This window comes from Bison bison, unplaced genomic scaffold, assembly GCF_000754665.1.
Source record: "Bison bison bison isolate TAMUID 2011002044 unplaced genomic scaffold, Bison_UMD1.0 scf7180017860456, whole genome shotgun sequence".
In the NCBI taxonomy this organism is placed as follows: Eukaryota; Metazoa; Chordata; class Mammalia; order Artiodactyla; family Bovidae; genus Bison; species Bison bison.
The window spans coordinates 890060-909025 of record NW_011491028.1 but is presented as its reverse complement, the minus strand read 5'-3'; the positions used below and the strand labels follow the sequence as shown (position 1 = coordinate 909025).

The window sequence follows — 18966 nt, the reverse complement described above, 5'->3', positions numbered from 1 at the left end:
GGCTTAATATCATTTTGGCATAGCAGAAAACAAGGGACTTAATATAAAAGAAAGCTTACTTATCCAAATTGCAGTGAGTTCTACTTTTTAAAGTATATGTCACTTAAAACACATCAAAATAATATTCACCTCAATGATTTTTAATACAAAATTCATGTTAATATGGTAAAGAAATGACAACAGTAATTTTGTAGATTCTGCTTGGGTTGTAGTGACCCAATTATCTGGTCAAAGGGCTGCATGGATGCAAGAGACAGGGTGAGTTAAAGTTTAACTCCCAGGAATTGTAAACCAAACCTAAAGCCACTGAACCTTTGGAGTTTGATATGATGATTAGAGCATAACCAGAGTGACACGTTGAATTCGCCATAATCAAGGAAACCTTTTCCGGGTGGGAATCTCTGAAATCACTCAGGTATGGTTCATGTGTTTTGATTTTTCTATTTCAACTCTGTGAAACTGTGCCATGTGGATCAGTGGGAATGCAGTGAAACAGCTTTTACGCGCTTCCACAAGAGAGCTGAATTCAGGGATATTTCTAGTTTGCTTTTATACTGATAAAGCCATCTGAAAACAAAAGAAAATATTAGAATGATCATATAATCTCAAAATGAGACAACAGCCCGCTTTTGTTCTTTGAGTTAATCAATTTCTGAGGGTAAAAAAATCATGTAGATTTATCACATCAGGTTCAAGAGTCAGGCTAATGTTTCTGAGAAATGTATTTAGCAATAGCCAGACAGCCGGGAGTGTTGTGGTTGACTGTCTGTTCTGGTCCTCGGATCCGGGGAAGCATAAAAGTGTAATTAACAAGAGAAATGGTATTAACAGCAATGACAGATTCTGCGTTCTCTGTGGGGGTCATAATTTCTACCATACTTTAGATTTCACATATTCATTTATCTCCCTTCCTTTCCTCCTTTATCCTGCACCACCACCAAAAACATAAGAAAACAAAACAAAAGCAGTCATGGAAAATTTTTGGTCTTGAGTGTATTAAATCTCTACCTTCAGATGGCTTAATTATTAGATCTTTTCCTTTCAGGATGGTTTGGGCAGCTGTGCTGCAGTGGATATATTTCACGTGACCATTTTGTTCACTCCGAAAAGATGATTCACAATCAGACTATGATGGTATTCTATCTAAAAAAGGAAATCAATCAGGGCACTTACCAGGAATATCCCATTCCTCCCAGAAATCTCTTAAATATTCTAATTGAAATAGTTTTGTTCTATAATTGTCAGAGTAAGTTCCAGGGAGAATGGTAAAGAAGCGTGTTCCAAGTCAAACACGTTTTTTGGACTGTTCACCTGGGTACCGTGTGTCTTTAAGAAGATGACTAACATAGCATTATTTTGCATTGGGCAGGATTCGTGTTTTGTAAAACATGCATTGGCAAATTTAACTCTTGCTATAATTTAGGAGCATCAAAGATGTGGTAGTCTGGCCTGAAAAATTCTTTATTATATGTGCTGAGATGCATACAACAGAGCATAGGTTAAGAAATAAAAGTGAAATCACTTATTTTAAAGCACTGAGGCATTCCTCTGCTAAATATAGGTAATAAACAAATGATTTACAGGTTCATTTTTAAGGACCATATTTTCTGGAATAGTATGGATACTCTCCATTTGAGAAAATTCTCACATTTTACTGTTTCCGTTTATTATTTATCAAATGTAAGGGAAGGGGAAAGATGGTTGTCCAAAAAAAAAAAAAGAAAGAAAGAAATTAGTTATCATGGACAAACCTAAAGTAACATAGTGGATATGAAAACATTGAATATTTAGTTATTATGCTCACCTGGGCTAACACCAAGTTGGTTTTGTGTCATTTCAAATGTAACCTTCCCTACACTGTATTCAGTGGATGTTAATACATGTGGCTTCCAAAGGGGGACTGTGTTGTTAAGTAAGTTGAGGAAATGGCAATTAGACAATTAAAGCAGGTCTTGTTACTACATGAGTATTTTGAGTAATAATAATGATAACAGACATTTATTAAGCATATGGCCAAGTGCACGTCTAAGTACTTTTCATGCATTTATCTCAAGCTATTCTTAGAACAGCTATATATGTTAGACAGTACTATAACATTTTGCAACTGAGGCATGAATAAGTTACCAAATGGGCTGAACATCACCCACTTAGGAGGTGGCAGAGCTAAGCGCCCCAATCAGGTGTTCCGACTCCAGAGCCCAAGCATAAAACCATGAGACTGTCCTCACAAGAAGATTTATTCTATGTATAAATAGCTTCCTTGGTGGCTCAATGGTAAAGAACATGCCTACCAATGCAGGAAACGTGGGTTCAATCCCTGGGTTGGAAAGATCCCCTAGAGAAGGAAATGGCAACCCACATCAGTACTCTTGCCTGGGAAATCCCATGGACAGAGGAGCCTGGTGGGCTACCATTCACAGGGTCACACAGAATAGGACATGACTGAACAACTAAACAGCAACAAAAAAATATGTTCATTCATTGTGATTATCTAGGAGACTAGGCAATGTTTTGTTTCCTAAGCTTAATTTACAAGAGTGCATCTTCTTTTGGTGACATTATCTCAGAAATGGTACTCCTCAGAACACAAATGAAGACACAACAAATCATTTTTATAGTCCATGTCCAGCATCCATAGCAACCAGAATTGACTGAAACCATCACTATTTCAATCATCATGATCAAAACTCTAAGGCAATTTAGAGTCTAACCATCTTCCGTCAAACAGGAGCATGTTTATCTTAGAGATTTTTCAAATTAATTATAGATAGAACACTGGACTTTTCTCCTGACAGAGCTAGGCTGGAATGCCTGTTCCCAAATTCCTTAAGTTTGTGACCTTAGGCATGATATTCAACTCTGAATCTCAGATTCTTCAAATGTAAAAGTGAAGTGAAAGTTGCTCAGTCACGTCTGACTCTTTGCGACCCCATGGACTGTCGCCTGCCAGGCCCCTCTTTCGGTGGGATTCTCTAGGCAAGAATACTGGAGTGGGTTGCCATTCCCTTCTCCAGGGGATCTTCCCAACCCAGGGATTGAACCCAGGTCTCCCATATTGCAGGCGGATTTTTTTACCATCTGAGCCACCAGGGAAGCCCCTTCAAATATAAAATGGGGGTTAAATCTGTCCTGCAGAATTTAGTAAAGATCACAGGAGGTGACAAAGCAAAACTAATTAAGCATAGTCCTTGGCAATGTGAATTTAAAAATTCAGCAAAACTCTCTTCCCTGTCCATTTCCCTATTGGTATAAACCTCCAATAGTTTTCTAAAACTTTCCAGAGTTTCTTAAAACTTTCCAAACTTCCCCATTAGTTCCTCTTTGTCAAAACAATGCTGCTGCTGCTGCTGCTGCTGCTAAGTCGCTTCAGTAATGTCCGACTCTGTGCGACCCCATAGACGGCAGCCCACCAGGCTCCCCCGTCCATGGGATTTTCCAGGCAAGAGCACTGGAGTGGGGTGCCATTGCCTTCTCCCCAAAACAATGCTAATATCATTTAAATCAAACACTGTACATATACAATGAAGTTTTGATGAGTCACAAAGAGAAATCCTATTTGTTCAGAAAATAAGAGAGTTTATCATTTTCTTTTATTCCAAAAAACAAGCATCCTATACCATTTTTATTTTAGAGAATGTTTCTCAAGAAGACTCTTAGTTAAGAATCCAAAGCCTTTTCCACTGAAACCCACAGGACACCTTGTCACAGTGTGTGTTCAGTTTCATCATTCAGCCAGTTGATGTTACAAATCTGTTTCAATAACTGTCTTTTAAAATGCTGTCATCCCTCGGGACGCTGGGTACTACGCTGGGTACTATTGCACAATGGTTTTCATTACCTTCTGTGTCTCTAAATGACTCAATAAGTTCAAACAAGATGGTATTGATCCACAGAGGATAAACACCATTTTATCTTATTCATGGAAACAGTAACCAGGCTCCTCTAAAGTGCAGTCCTCACAGTCCAAACTCCCCCCAGGGAAAGCACCTGGAAAAGGAGCAGCAGGACTGCAGTGACCTTCTATACAGAAATCTAAGGCCCATCTGCTTCTTGGCCTGATAAGGTAAAATCCAGGCAGTAATTAACAAATATTTACTGCTGATTCAATCAGCAGTTTTTCATTTTATCCCATTAAACCTTATCCAACTAGGTGGTCAGCTTTAAAAACTATTTTACATTTTTAATTTAATACATTGACATTTTGTGGTGAATAGTTTGGATGGATCCAAATCCAAAATTAAAATATTTCCCTTTATAAAAATGGCTGTCTTGACTAAAATATGCTGGTTTCTTAAGCTCTCTAATTTTATTTTCTTTTAAAGATGTATAAACTAAGCTTGTTTTTTTTTCCCCCCTTATTCGGATATATATGTGGAATTTTATATTTGTAGGTGTTAACAATCGTATGGAAAATATTTTCCAGATTCATCCCTGCTAATATTAAGAGGAAAGTAAGAAGAAGAATTAAGATAACTGCCTCTAGTTTGCAAGATTATATACAGGGTTCTGCTACAGTCAATAGTTTGGCTAAGGAGACATATGACATATGACAATTTGGCCACACGGAATGACTAAGTGAGCAAACCAGTTTGCAATTCTATAAAAAAACATTCCTTCCTTCAATGACATAATAATGTCTTTTATTCCTGGAGCAGTTAAAAAGCCACCAGTTTTTGGAATGCTGAATTGACTTAAGAATATGAGGTTTATTGATACATAGCAGAATTAACAACTATGCTACCTTATTTCTATAGACTATTCTAGCATGGAATACAGAAGAATTTAGATTTTTTAAAGAAACTTTCTTCACAGTCAACTTAGTAATCTTAGTTTCTTCAAGGTTATTGTCATTATTCATCATTGAATGATCTCTCACCTAGAGTCTATAAGCCCAGCTCTGTTTATGTAGCAATAATGCAGACTACGTTGGGAGCCTTCAACTGCTGTCCTGGGCATTTACTGATTTGTCTATGAATGAATTCAGAAGTGTGATGAAACTGTGAAGAGAAGGCATAAGGAACCCCATGGAAGGTGAGGGGAGAATCAGTTCCACGCAGGTCCCAGAAGAAAACAATCCTGGAAAGATTTAAACCAGTGCAGATGCCGCAACTAACATAGTGAAGGAAGCAAAGAAGGGACAAATCTGTAACATCTCCTGAAAAACTGATGGAAAAACTGGCAGGCTATTAGGTATACATGCAACTGATTTTCCTTCCTATTAACTCATCTTTAGTATAATTCTATCCAGCTTGTCTCTTAGGTTTATATTTAGTGCTAAGCTGGGGCCTTCTTCGTGAATTGACTTGTTAGTCTAAAACCTCTGCTTACCTGCAGTGGAAGTCAGAAATCAGAATCTGATACCATGGAGGAGAAAACTGTGTTGGCACATACAAATGCTCACTTCATGAATCCTCTTTTCAATCTTCTGTCCTGAAGAACCCTAACACTGTCTCACAGTTTAAGCATTTACTACCAACCATTTGATACCCTATGATAACAAGGATGAGAGCAAGGATATTAATAACAGTTCTTATATCCTGACATAGCTTATGCCATATGCCAAACACACAGATGAACTCATTTACCCCTCTGGAATCCTCTGGAATGGATACCAATGCAATACCCACCTTTCAAACAAGAGGTGAGGTCTCAGAGACGAGGAAAACCTTGCCCAAGATCACCCAGTTAATCAGTGGTAGAAACAGGAGTGAACTCCAGCAGTCTGGCACAGGGATCTTGTAAAAAGAGTAAAAATGGAACACTGAGAAGCCTTGAGTCTTGGAGTGAGAAGAAAACTTTGAGGTCCTTTATTTAACAGAGAAAAAGCTAAGTGAGTGTCCCAAGGATAGAAGACACTTTTTATTAGAGTGAGAACCCATATGCAGGACTCCAGTCCTCAGGCAGGTCCTTTCCGTTGGACCAGAACCCACTGGATAGCATTTCTAATTCGGCTGGATTCTCTATACACATTCTTAGAGAAAGAGTAATAAGACTTCCACGATTATGAGAAATATTCCCTCCATTCTGAGTCTTCCTCTCCCCACTCTGCTCAGATTCACAGATGACACAGCAGAGACTCAGTCAAAGGAGACCCATCTTGTGAATGAAGGGACAGTGAGGCCCAGATCACAGAGGAAATACGTGCAGGCACAGGCCAGGAATACAGTGGAGATATCTCTAGAAATATATAGTAATTGTCCTGAAGGACTTGGCTGCCTTACACTAGAATTCTCTTAGTGTCTGAAGAGGACATAGCACCTCACACCTAGAGGGCACACCCTTCTCCCCAGGGAAAGAATAATTGGGTCTATGAATGCTAAGGGAATCCCATATTTAAACTGACCTAATTTGGAGCTTTAAATGGAGACCCAGATGCACCCAAATAGCAGTTCCACCAGCCTCAAGAGAGTTTTTCATTTAGCTTAAAAAGAATATATTTTCAGAAGTTCCTTTTTAAGATACAAATTAGTTGGGATATAGAGTGAGAGTGATCAGGGCACTTTGAGGTGTTAACATTCAGGAACACTGTAGCCTAAAACCATCAAGCATAGTTACCAGCCTGGTAAAGTGTTAGTCGCTCAGTTGTGTCCAACTCTTTGCAACCCTATGGACTGTAGCCCACCAGGCTCCTCTGTCCATGGGATTCTCCAGGCAAGAATACTGGAGTGAGTAGCCATTCCCTTCTCCAGAAGATCTTCCAGGGATTGAATGTGGGTCTCCTGCATTGGAGGCAGATTCTTTACCTAGTCTGAGCCACCAGGTAAGACTAAAGTCACCTAGCGTGGTCACCAGCCTGGTAAAGTCTTATGGAAAGAGGACTTAGGACAAGTCAGTTTCAATGGTGGGGAAGAGAAGATGTTGAGAAGATATGGCTCAGGGTGGAAGTGTCATGGCTAATCAGAGGACAAGGGATCTGAATGGTATTTGATTTTTGAGAAAGAATTTACTTATTAAACAATTTTGATTTATTATTAAAGTCATTTGAGCATCATGCCTACCACATACTAATTCCTCCATCTCTCCCTCATTTCAAAACAGTTATTTAATACAAGTGCATTTACTTACATTGGAATCAATCAGAGAATGCCATTATGTGGTCCCAGAGGAGAATAAAGATAAGAGAAAGTCTTATAATGTCTACAAACTCTCATTTTTATTTGCCTTTCAAAATAAGCCATAAAATCAAATATTTACTATAATAATAATAACTCAGTTTAATACTTCCAATAATAATAATTTAAGATTTCAAAGTATTCCCACAATTCTGATGAAAACAAGAAAGCTGACTCATGGTGCTGGCATGGCCAAGAGGAAGATGATTCCAATGTTAAAGCAGAGGGCTTCTGGACCCAGAAGGTCTGGGCTCAAATCCTAGCTTCACCACTTACTATCCTTGTGACTTTTAGCAAGGTAATTTCTCTGTGCTTGTTTCCTCTGCTGTAAAATCAGGGTTGCTTTGAGACTGGATCAGAAATTACACATGAAGTTCTCAGAACAATGCCAAGTAAGTGTACACAAACCTCAGCTATTACAGCTGTAATTCTCATCTCATTTCTGTGTTGATTACACAATGCTTTACCAAGATAATGGTTAGGAGAGAGAGAGGCTATGAAGTCAACATGTAGAAAGTGTTTTAGCGTGGAAGTCAGTGGCTTAGAAATTATCTATCCCCATGACTGGCTTGCTTTGTAAATGGGGAGCGATTTTCTCCCTGACTCTGTGATATCTTTTCCAAGGCAGAGACGTTCTCTATCACAGGCAGGGCCTCTTAATAAAGTCAGGATAGAGTGATTTAAAGGGACCTGGGTAATTACCAAGGGCAGAAGCCTAAAAATCTGATCTGAAATCACCCCAGAGAACAAACCTCTCAGGTTCTATTATTTTCATAGTTAATACAACAACAACAATTATCAAAGTATTCAAATGCAAAGGTGCAGATTGCTGAATGATGGTCATTAGCACAGCAAAAAAGCAAGCATGAGCTAATATAAACTGCCCCCAAATCAGTCCCCTGCACAGGCATGATAACAGACACTTGAAGAGGAAATTGTATGTGGAGGAGCTTTGGGGCATCAGCACTGCCACGGAAGGGATTGGTGTCAGTGTTCATTTTAAGGGAAGTGGCAAGCTGAAAGGGTGCCAGGAAGATTATAATGTTAATGTACCCACTGGGAATTGATTTACTGAGACTTTGTTGAGTTCACCATTCTTTTAGATGTTGCATTGGATACAAAGATATATTGTACATTTGTCCCTAAAATCAAGGAACCCATGAAGGATTCTCCAGAGCTCCCACAGTAGCTCTGGGATAATTAATCACTCCCTTCTTCAAGGCCTCTTACTTTGTTTGAAATAAGTATTATTTACAAAATTAGGAGTTTCTGAAAGGCAAGAAAAGTATCCTATTTAATTTCCAAACCTAAAAGTGTTATATATATGCATAACAGCTGCATAATACTGTCTATTGAATAAAACAGCCACCTAATTGGGGAAGAAGGAGAAGAGGTTAGAAGAGGTAAAGGAAAACATTAGTGAGTGCCATGTACCAGGCTGTGCGCTCATCCAGTCACTTTGGATCACTATAACAACCCAACAAGGCAGGCATCATCATCCCACATTTTGAAATTAATAAACTGGGACTTGGTTAAATAACTTAAACCAAGTTTGCAAAGTTCTTAAAGGATGGAACTCAACATCTGAACCCAAGTCAGTATGAATTTGTGATCCCATAGTTTTTTGTTCATGACTATGATACCCTTAGACTTATGAACCAATAATGAACAACACAGAGCAAAATATTGTATATTCTAAAATCATGTGGTGAAACTAGAAAGTTAAAGAGCACAGTCTGGAATAGTCAGAGAGGTTATATAAAATTTCCATTCTGTTCAGCGAATATGTATGAAGTGACACTAAGAATGAGGCTAAAGGCTAAGAAGATGAGTGTATATCCTTGGGGAGTTTAGGGCCCTCCTTCTCTTCACGCTACATTTATTCCTCAACTATAGTTCTGCCCCCTTTTCCCCATCTGTCTCTAAACTAGTCTTTCTGCCTTTAAACTATCCTCAAGATAATGCATCAGGCTTTCCTCATGGTTCAGTGGGTAAAGAATCTGCCTGCAATGCAGGAGACACAGTCGATGTGGGTTTGATCCCTGGGTTAGCTTCCCTGGTGGCTCAGAGGTTAAAGCGTCTGCCTGCAATGCGGGAGACCCGGGTTCAATCCCAGGGTCAGGAAGATCCCTTGGAGAAGGAAATGGCAACCCACTCCAGTATTCTTGCCTGGAGAATCCCATGGATGGAGGAGCCTGGTTGGCTACAGTCCACAGGGTCACAAAGAGTTGGACACAACTGAGTGACTTCACTTCACTCACTTAGGAAGATCCCCTAGAGGAGAAAATGGCAACCAACTCCAGTATTCTTGCCTGGAAAATTCCATGGACAGAGGAGCCTGCCAGGCCACAGTCCATGGGGTCACAAAGAGTTGAACACGACTGAGCAACAAGGCATGCATGCATGCAAGAAAACTCAAGAGTTCTCTTTCTAAAGTACACAGGGTCCTAGAATTCTTCCAAGGTGATCTCAGTGGCTTCATAATACAACAAGAACACTCTATTATGCCAATAGATACATTGATTTAATTCTTGCCTGCCTTACCAGCCTTATCTACTGTCACTCTCATTCTCTTCCCCTATTCTATTTAGGCCCTCAGTTGATTAGATGAGGCATACTCACATTAGGAAGAGCAATCTGCTTTATTCAGTCCATGGATTCAAGCATTCATATCATCCAGAAACATCCTCAAAGACACACCTCAAGAAAACCCTCCCTAAATTGTACTCAACATTCTAATCATACTCAACTTCTCAACCATCCATAACATTTCACTTACATCCTGTCCCCTAGAGTTCCTTTCTCCTCTTCTCCCTTCACCTAACTCCTAGCCATCCTTCAATTGGCCTGAGTGAGGGAAGGTATATGCTGGAAATTAATATGGAGTACAACTTAATATAAAGTATTAGAGATGTTTGATAGGTAACAAAATAGAAAATTTGACATTAATTGATAGTTATACAAGGCCATTGGAATTATGTTAATAGAAGAGTAATATTAAAGAGATATTTAAGAAAATGAACCAGTGTTACACAGATGGCATTAAAGTTAGAAAAACTATGGGTTGAATTGTAACAGTGATCTAGATATTAGATAAGGGTTGCATAAATGAAAATTAATGGCCGTGGGAATTCAAAGAAAGCTAAATATCAGAACGTGATGGCTGATTAGAAATAAGGAGACAACAATTTAATGAGGGAATTTTATACCAATACATGTAAGTTAGAATAAAATCAGAATTTATGTAAGCTGCTTTTTAAAGGGAAACATAAGGTTGTCCTTTACTGCAAGTGTCAGATTGCCTCAGGGTCACTGTAGTACAGAGCTTTAGATAGTTGATTTTGTAAGATTCTCTTCAGGATTGAATGTATCCCATTAGTCAGTGATGGGCAGCTTTGGTAAGAATTGAGTTTTCAACTTATTTTTTCCAAATTGGTCTGAGGATACCAGATGTAGCAAATGAGTTCAAAAGGACAATCTCAACAAAAATAAAAAGACACATGATAACGCCAGATCTCACCAGCTAATCAGATTTCTGTAATCTGCCACACCAATAACTGGTCCCAGGACTATTGGGTAAGTATCTGCCTTTAAGCTGAGGGATATCTACATTGTATGCTGATTACCACTTTACCAATTTCTAAGTCAACTTAGAAATTAAACATACATGCAAGGAAATTCAGGGCTTCCCTGGTAGTTCAGTTGGTAAATAGTTTGCCTGCAATGCAGGAGATCTTGGTCCAAGTCCTGGGTGTATGAATTGATGCTTTTGATCTGTGGTGTTGGAGAAGACTCTTGAGGGTCACTTGGATTGCAAGGAGATCCAACCAGTCAATCCTAAAGGAAATCAGTCAGTCCTGATTATTCATTGGAAGGACTGTTGAAGCTGAAGCTCCAATACTTTGGTCACCTGTTGTGAAGATCTGACTCATTGGAAAAGACCCTGGTGCTGGGAAAGATTAAAGGCAGGAGGAGAAGGGGACAACAGAGGATGAGATGGTTGGATGGCATCATCAATTCAATGACTATGAGTTTGAGCAAGCTCCAGAAGTTGGAGATGGACAGGAAAGCTTGGCATGCTGCAGTCCACGGGGTCTCAAAGAGTGACTGACTCTCACAAAGAGTTGGACATGACTGAGCAACTGAACTAAACTGCAAGGAAATTCTACTCTTGTTAGGTTATGTGATTCTAGAATTTCTAAACTCTGCCAGTTCTCTTTCCCAGGGATCTTTGAGAAAGTCAGGCATAGGATCAGAGTTGAAGATTATTATTGAGTGACGGTAACATGATAGCCATCTGATGATGGCTGATACTCTGATGTTAAATGTACCAGGACAATAACAACACCAAAACCATGTATGTATATGTGTTAACCAGAGTTCTCCAGGGAAACAGAACCAATATTCCAATTGGAATCTTAATTGGCTAATACATGTACATGATTTTAGTGTTGTCAGTGTTCTGGTATCTATAAGATATATATAAATCTGTTTATCTGTCGATAGATAAAGAGATTTATTATGAAGAACTGGCTCATCTCATTGTGGAGACACGTAAGTCCCAAGATCTGCAGCTGGCAATCTGGAGACCCAGGACAGCCAACATGTAATTCCTATCTGGAAGACAGAGGCCTAGAGACCCAAGAAAAGCCAACATTTCAGTTCAACTTTGAATGTAGGAAAAGACTGCTGTCCCAACTCAAGCACTCAGGCTGGGCAGAATTCCCTTTATTTAGCCTTTATTCTATTCAGGTCTTCAGTTGATTAGGTGAGGCCTACCCACATTAGAAGAGCAATCTGCTCTACTCAGTCTACAGATTCAAATATCTGCCTCATCCAGAAACATCCTCAAAGACACACCCAGAATAATGCTTGGCCAAATGTCTGGGTACTGTGTGACCCAGTCAAGTTGACACACAAAATTAGCCATCAAAATATAACCTTAAGGGCATAGAAAGTACCTATGCTGTCTGGTCTTAAGAATCTCCATTTCCTCTCTATTACCCACTCCCTCCTTCAATACATGCACAGTTTCTGTCTGTCGTTAAAATATTTCAATGTCTTTTTTGGATTAAAAAACTTAATCATCTTCAGTGGTGTCAAATACAGATCACTTATAAGGATCTCTAGTTCAGAGTTTCTGATATTCTTATCCAAGTTAAGCAGAGGCTGGAGGATTTGTAAGGGAATGGTGGTGTCAGAACCAGCTATGAAAGGAAACATTCTGTGTGATGTTGTGCGGTCAACACTGGTCACCAGGAGTTTATTCACCCTTGTGTATATATACATATTCATAGCCACACATGTGTGCTTGTGCATTCCTATATATGTACAACCACACACAATCTGATGGTACAGGCATAAATTCATCTCAGCCAGGGAAAGTGTGAAAGTGAGGGTGGGGACTCCAGGCACATGGAAAATGGGGAACAAGTACAAAGAAACCTAAGTAAGAAGTCGCTGATGTATCTGGGAGACCTGATGGGCTTGAGCACAGAACAGCTCTAGAAAGGCACTGAAAGATAGTCAGCAAAGTAGAGTGAGGGCCAGATCATGGTGGATGTTGGATATCAGGCTAAGGAACTGGACTATTTCTTCATAGTTAGTGATGAGACCAATGAAGAATATTAGAAGGGATATTTTAGGAAGATCGATCTAGCAGTGGTAGACAGTAACTAGGGGTAGGAAGCAGTGAAATTTCTTTCTAGTTTGGCTAAGTCTAGTAATGGAAGACAGGGTGAAGGATGGCAACAGGGGTAAGAAAAACAACAAGTATGGATACATATGTATAGTGAGCAAAAAAAAAAAAATCAACATCCAGACTCCATGAGGAGCCTATCCTGGAGATTGTTCTGGATGAAGAGGCCTTAAGGACTTCAGCTGTAGGGATTCATAGACCTGCTAAGTTGCTTCACTGTTCTCTTGACCCAACTACTTTTTACAACTGCTCCTCTCTCTTCGAAAAGCCATCCTGACTTTCTACCCACTATCCGTTCTCTACCTCACAGCTTTTGCTTCCTCTCCATATATAGAGCCATGACCTAGAGTTTTATGCATACAGTGGTAATACGAATACCTTATTGGTTGGTCCTCATGGAAATGGATTTGGATACAAATCACCTATGCCAGACTCTAGGAAGAATGTGGGGGGTTTTGATATTTCAAGGATATCATTTCTAAATGCTGGCAATTATAAAAACATTTACTCATTGAAAGTAATGAGAATGTAGAAAGGACAAATATTAAAGACAATTTTGAATTATTTTCTTTCTCCTGTAACCTAGTCTCTGCCTTTCTTTTATAGAATTGTTTAGTACTTTTTAAAAATGCGTATATCCCAACTATTTGGCAGGTGGAATAAATTACTCTCGTATTTCATTTTGTTTGACATTTAACAAATATAGACTAGAGTTTAATTCAGAAGTTCTAAACTTGGTTGCATATTATTACCTGAGGAGGCTTCAGACCATACCATTTTAGACTATCCTAAGTTCCATTCCAAACCAGTTGAATCATAATTCTTATAGAGGTGGTAAGGATGATTACCAAATACAGGTGAATATGCCATGAGGCTAGGTAGGGAATCTGTTCTTTCTCTATCAGTTCAGTTCAGTTCAGTCATTCAGTTGTGTCCAACTCTTTGCAACCCCATGAATCGCAGCATGCCAGGCCTCCCTGTCCATCACCAACTCCCGGAGTTCACTCAGACTCACGTCCATCGAGTCAGTGATGCCATCCAGCCATCTCATCTGCTGTCGTCCCCTTCGCCTCCTGCCCCCAATCCCTCCCAGCATGAGAGTCTTTTCCAATGAGTCAACTCTTCGCATGAGGTGGCCAAAGTACTGGTGTTTCAGCTTTAGCATCATTCCTTCCAAAGAAATCCCAGGGCTGATCTCCTTCAGAATGGACTGGTTGGATCTCCTTGTAGTCCAAGGGACTCTCAGGAGTCTTCTCCAACACCACAGTTCAAAAGCATCAATTCTTCAGTGTTCAGCTTTCTTCACAGTCCAACTCTCACATCCATACATGACCACAGGAAAAACCATAGCCTTGACTAGACGAACCTTTGTTGGCAAAGTAACGTCTATGCTTTTGAATATGCTATCTAGGTTGGTCATAACTTTCCTTCCAAGGAGTAAGCGTCTTTTAATTTCATGGCTGCAGTCATCATCTGCAGTGATTTTGGAGCCCAAAAAATAAAGTCTGACACTGTTTCCACTGTTTCCCCATCTATTTCCCATGAAGTGATGGGACCAGATGCCATGATCTTTGTTTTCTGAATGTTAAGCTATAGTTTCTGCTAAAATGCGGAACATTTGCAGTTAAATCTCAAAGTCCTAATTTGACAAGACACGCATAGGTTAACACTTCCTCTCCTGTCTTTCCTCATGTAATTTATAGTTTCAAGCTAAATTCCAGGGATTTAAAGACTCTTTGTTGATATTTAAAGGGTATTTGAAGCAAATAAATGATGAAATATCTTTTGAAGAAGATAAAATGTACCTCTGTAATATGCACTTAATGAGAATATGCTAAATGGCAGGTGTTTCTACTGGACCATAAATTTTGCGGTTTTAAACAGACTTTTAAAGTGAAGGCTGAGCGCCGAAGAATTGATGCTTTTGAACTGTGGTGTTGGAGAAGACTCTTGAGAGTCCCTTGGACTGCAAGGAGATCCAACCAGTCCATCTAAAGGAGATCAGCCCTGGGATTTCTTTGGAAGGAATGATGCTGAAGCTGAAACTCCAGTACTTTGGCCACCTCATGCGAAGAGTTGACTCATTGGAAAAGGCTCTGATGCTGGGAGGAATTGGGGGCAGGAGGAGAAGGGGTTGACAGAGGATGAGATGGCTGGATGGCATCACTGACTCGATGGACGTGAGTCTGAGTGAACTCTGGGAGTTGGTGATGGACAGGGAGGCCTGGCGTGCTTCGATTCATGGGGTCTCAAAGAGTCAGACATGACTGAGCGACTGAACTGAACTGAAAGAGAAAATAAAAATTTTGACTATTTGAAATGACTTTTTCCTCAAACGAAACAAGAAGGATTTCTAGATGTCAGGACTATTTTGCAGCAATAATGATCTGTGGGCCAGATGAATGTGCTTAACTTTCCCAAGAGTCTGGCTAGTCTTATCTTTTCAAAAGAGATTGTGTGTGATTCCTGATTTTTAATTATTAAAACAAAAGTTGAAGATACATGCCTTCTCATCACCCAAATGCTCATAATGCTCTACTTTGGTCCAGGTGTAAGTATATACACAAAGAAATGCACACAAACCGCGATCCAATCATTTGTCTATTATATTTCTGCTGCTTCTTTTTTTTCTGATAAATTCTTAGTTGGTAGCCCCAACAGTATTTTTTCTCTGGTACAGTTTTATTTTTCTCCATAGATATTTTTACTGTAGTGCAATTTTCCCGGTATCTTAGGATTTGCTATTTCAAGTTACTCTATTTAGGACTCGGAATAACTGCAAGTAGGATGGTGTATGGATTTAAACATCAACAAACAGTAATCAAAGTATCAGCTGGGCCTATATATCTTTGCAAAAATAGCCGTTTATTTAGAAATGGTGTCTGTCAGCATTGCTTCTCTACAACTGTTAATAACTTGTCTTAAAAATATGGTATACCTTCTAGATGCAATCAGCAACTTCTTTAGCCATTGGTGTCACCAAAGGAGCAGGAGAGAGAATAAAGTACAGGATTAAAGAGTGGAAGACAGCAAGAGAAAGGAAAAGGAAAACAGTAGTTAAATGGATGTTTAAAGGAGGAAGGAAAGGAGGGAGGAGGAGGGAGACAGAAAGAAGAAGAGAGAAGACCCTGTTACCAAAATAGTTGTGTTTGGTGCCTATTAGAAGTACTTGTGGCTTTGGTTACCCACCACTGCACTACTGCATCAGATACTTGGTCCATAGCTGACACCCTCCTCTCTGACTTCCTACAATCCAAAAAAGCTAAAGATCAAATGAGAAACCAATAATGCTTTAATTTAAATATAGGAATAGAAATTAACATGAAATTCCAGTCAGATCCTGTCAAATGATACATGACTTGGTCACATGTGAAGACTCCACACTTTGTCAAAGAGTAATGTTTTAGTGACGTATGACCAAGTACGTAACAGAGGGCTGGTGAGGACCATGTGTCCATTCTGGATTATGTCCAGCAGGTGTTAGATTCTAAATGCATCCACCTGAACCATCAGACTGTCCATCCACAGCACTATGTAAAAATTAGAACAATAGCTCATTTCATTCAAGCAAAGAGACTAACTTACCATATTGCTTAAATGACCAATAACATCTGTCCCCGTGGAAGAGAACACAGACTCACAGTATCACCTTCATCAGTTATATCATGGTGTAGTTTTCACACTCTATGGGAGGCTAGTAGATATAATCTCCCTCTTCTCCCTGTCACAACTTGCCTAATATTTCTGAGATGTTGCTGATGTTTAGTTACTAAATCATGTCTGACTCTGCAACCCCGTGGACTGCAGCACTCCAGGCTAGCCTGTCCTTCACTATCTCCTGGAGTTTGCTCAAAATCATGTTCACTGAGCCAATGATGCCATCCAATCATCTCATCCTCTGTCATCCCCTTATCCTCTTGCCCTCAATTTTTCCCAGCATCAGGGTCTTTTCCAATGAGTCAACTCTTCATATCATGTGGCCAAAGTAGGTGAGAAGTCAAATTTAGTAATTAAGCGCACAGATGCTAGGTCCACGCTACTTAGATTCAAGTCAGAGTTGTGCTTAGTCCCTCAGTCGTGTCTGACTCTTTGCGACCCCATGAACTGTAGCTCGCCAAGCTCCTCTGTCCATGGGGATTCTCCAGGCAAGAATACTGGAGTGGGTTTCCATGCCCTCCTCCAGGGGATCTTCCCAACACAGGGACTAAACTCAGATCTCCCGCATTGTAGGTGAATTCTTTACCATCCAAATCACCAGGGAAGCACAGATTCAGGTCATAGTTCTTCCACTTATTACCAAGTAACCTTGGGCTCATTAACCTTACATGGTTTACTACCTATATCATAGGAATAATACCTACCCCACTGAGTTTTAATATGGATTAAATAAATTATATATTAAACTTTTAGAACATCAGTTCAGTTCAGTCGCTCAGTCGTGTCGGATTCTTTGCGACCCCATGAATCGCAGCACACCAGGCCTCCCTGTCCATCACCAACTCCTGGAGTCCACTCAGACTCATGTCCATTGAGTGAGTGATGCAATCCAGCCATCTCATCCTCTGTCGTCCCCTTCTCCTCCTGCCCCCAATCCCTCCCAGCATCAGAGTCTTTTCCAATGAGTCAACTCTTCACATGAGGTGGCCAAAGTACTGGAGTTTCAGCTTTAGCATCATTCCTTCCAAAGAAATCCCAGGGCTGATCTCCTTCAGAATGGACTGGTTGGATCTCTTTGCAGTCCAAGGGACTCTCAAGAGTCTTCTCCAGCACCACAGTTCAAAAGCATCAATTCGTCGGTGCTCAGCCTTCTTCACAGTCCAACTCTCACATCCATACATGACCACAGGAAAAACCATAGCCTTGAGAGACGAACCTTTGTTGGCAAAGTAACGTCTATGCTTTTGAATATGCTATCTAGGTTGGTCATAACTTTCCTTCCAAGGAGTAAGTGTCTTTTAATTTCATGGCTGCAGTCACCATCTGCAGTGATTTTGGAGCCCAGAAAAATAAAGTCTGACACTGTTTCCACTGTTTCCCCATCTATTTCCCATGAAGTGATGGGACTGGATGACATGATCTTTGTTTTCTGAATGTTGAGCTTTAAGCCAACTTTTTCACTCTCCACTTTCACTTTCATCAAGATGCTTTTTAGTTCCTCTTCACTTTCTGCCATAAGGGTGGTGTCATCTGCATATCTGAGGCTATTGATATTTCTCCTGGCAATCTTGATTCCAGCTTGTGCTTCTTCCAGTCCAGCGTTTCTCATGATGTACTCTGCATATAAGTTAAATAAGCAGGGTGACAATATGCAGCCTTGACGTACTCCTTTTCCTATTTGGAACCAGTCTGTTGTTCTATGTCCAGTTCTAACTGTTGCTTCCTGACCTGCATAAAAATTTCTTAAGAGGCAGACCAGGTGGTCTAGTATTCCCATCTCTTTCAGAATTTTCCACAGTTTATTGTGATCCACACAGTCAAAGGCTTTGGCTTAGTCAATAAAGCAGAAGTAGATGCTTTTCTGGAACTCTCTTGCTTTTGCCATGATCCAGCGGATGTTGGCAATTTGATCTCTGGTTCCTCTGCCTTTCCTAAAACCAGCTTGCACATCAGGAAGTTCACGGTTCACATATTGCTGAAGCCTGGCTTGGAGAATTTTGAGCATTACTTTACTAGCGTGTGAGATGAGTGCAATTGTGTGGTAGTTTGAGCATTCTTTGGCATTGCCTTTCTTTGGGATTGGAATGAAAACTGACCTTTTCCAGTCCTGTGGCCACTGCTGAGTTTTCCAAATTTGCTGGCATATTGAGTGCAGCACTTTCACACCATCATCTTTCAGGATTTGAAATAGCTCAACTGGAATTCCATCACCTCCACTAGCTTTGTTCGTAGTGATGCTTTCTAAGGCCCACTTGACTTCACATTCCAGGATGTCTGGCTCTAGGTCAGTGATCACACCATCATGATTATCTGGGTCGTGAAGATCTTTTTTGTACAGTTCTTCTGTGTATTCTTGCCATCTCTTCTTAATATCTTCTGCTTCTGTTACGTCCATACCATTTCTGTCTTTTATCGAGCCCATCTTTGCATGAAATGTTCCCTTGGTATCTCTAATTTTCTTGAAGAGATCTCTAGTCTTTCCCATTCTGTTGTTTTCCT

The 18966-nt window shown here is 40.0% G+C and overlaps 1 protein-coding gene across 3 annotated transcripts in view; it reads left to right on the top strand.

The window, feature by feature from the left end:
* The first annotated feature begins 314 nt into the window (after nt 1-314).
* The window catches only part of A1CF (APOBEC1 complementation factor), a 103260-nt gene continuing 84608 nt past the window's right edge, over nt 315-18966 (top strand). For 2 of the 3 annotated variants that reach the window (XM_010832215.1, XM_010832214.1), the window contains exon 1: nt 315-415. The gene's annotated coding sequence lies outside the window, so the exon portion shown is untranslated. The remainder of the gene's footprint in view (nt 416-18966) is intronic. The other variant, XM_010832216.1, reaches the window with a different exon arrangement.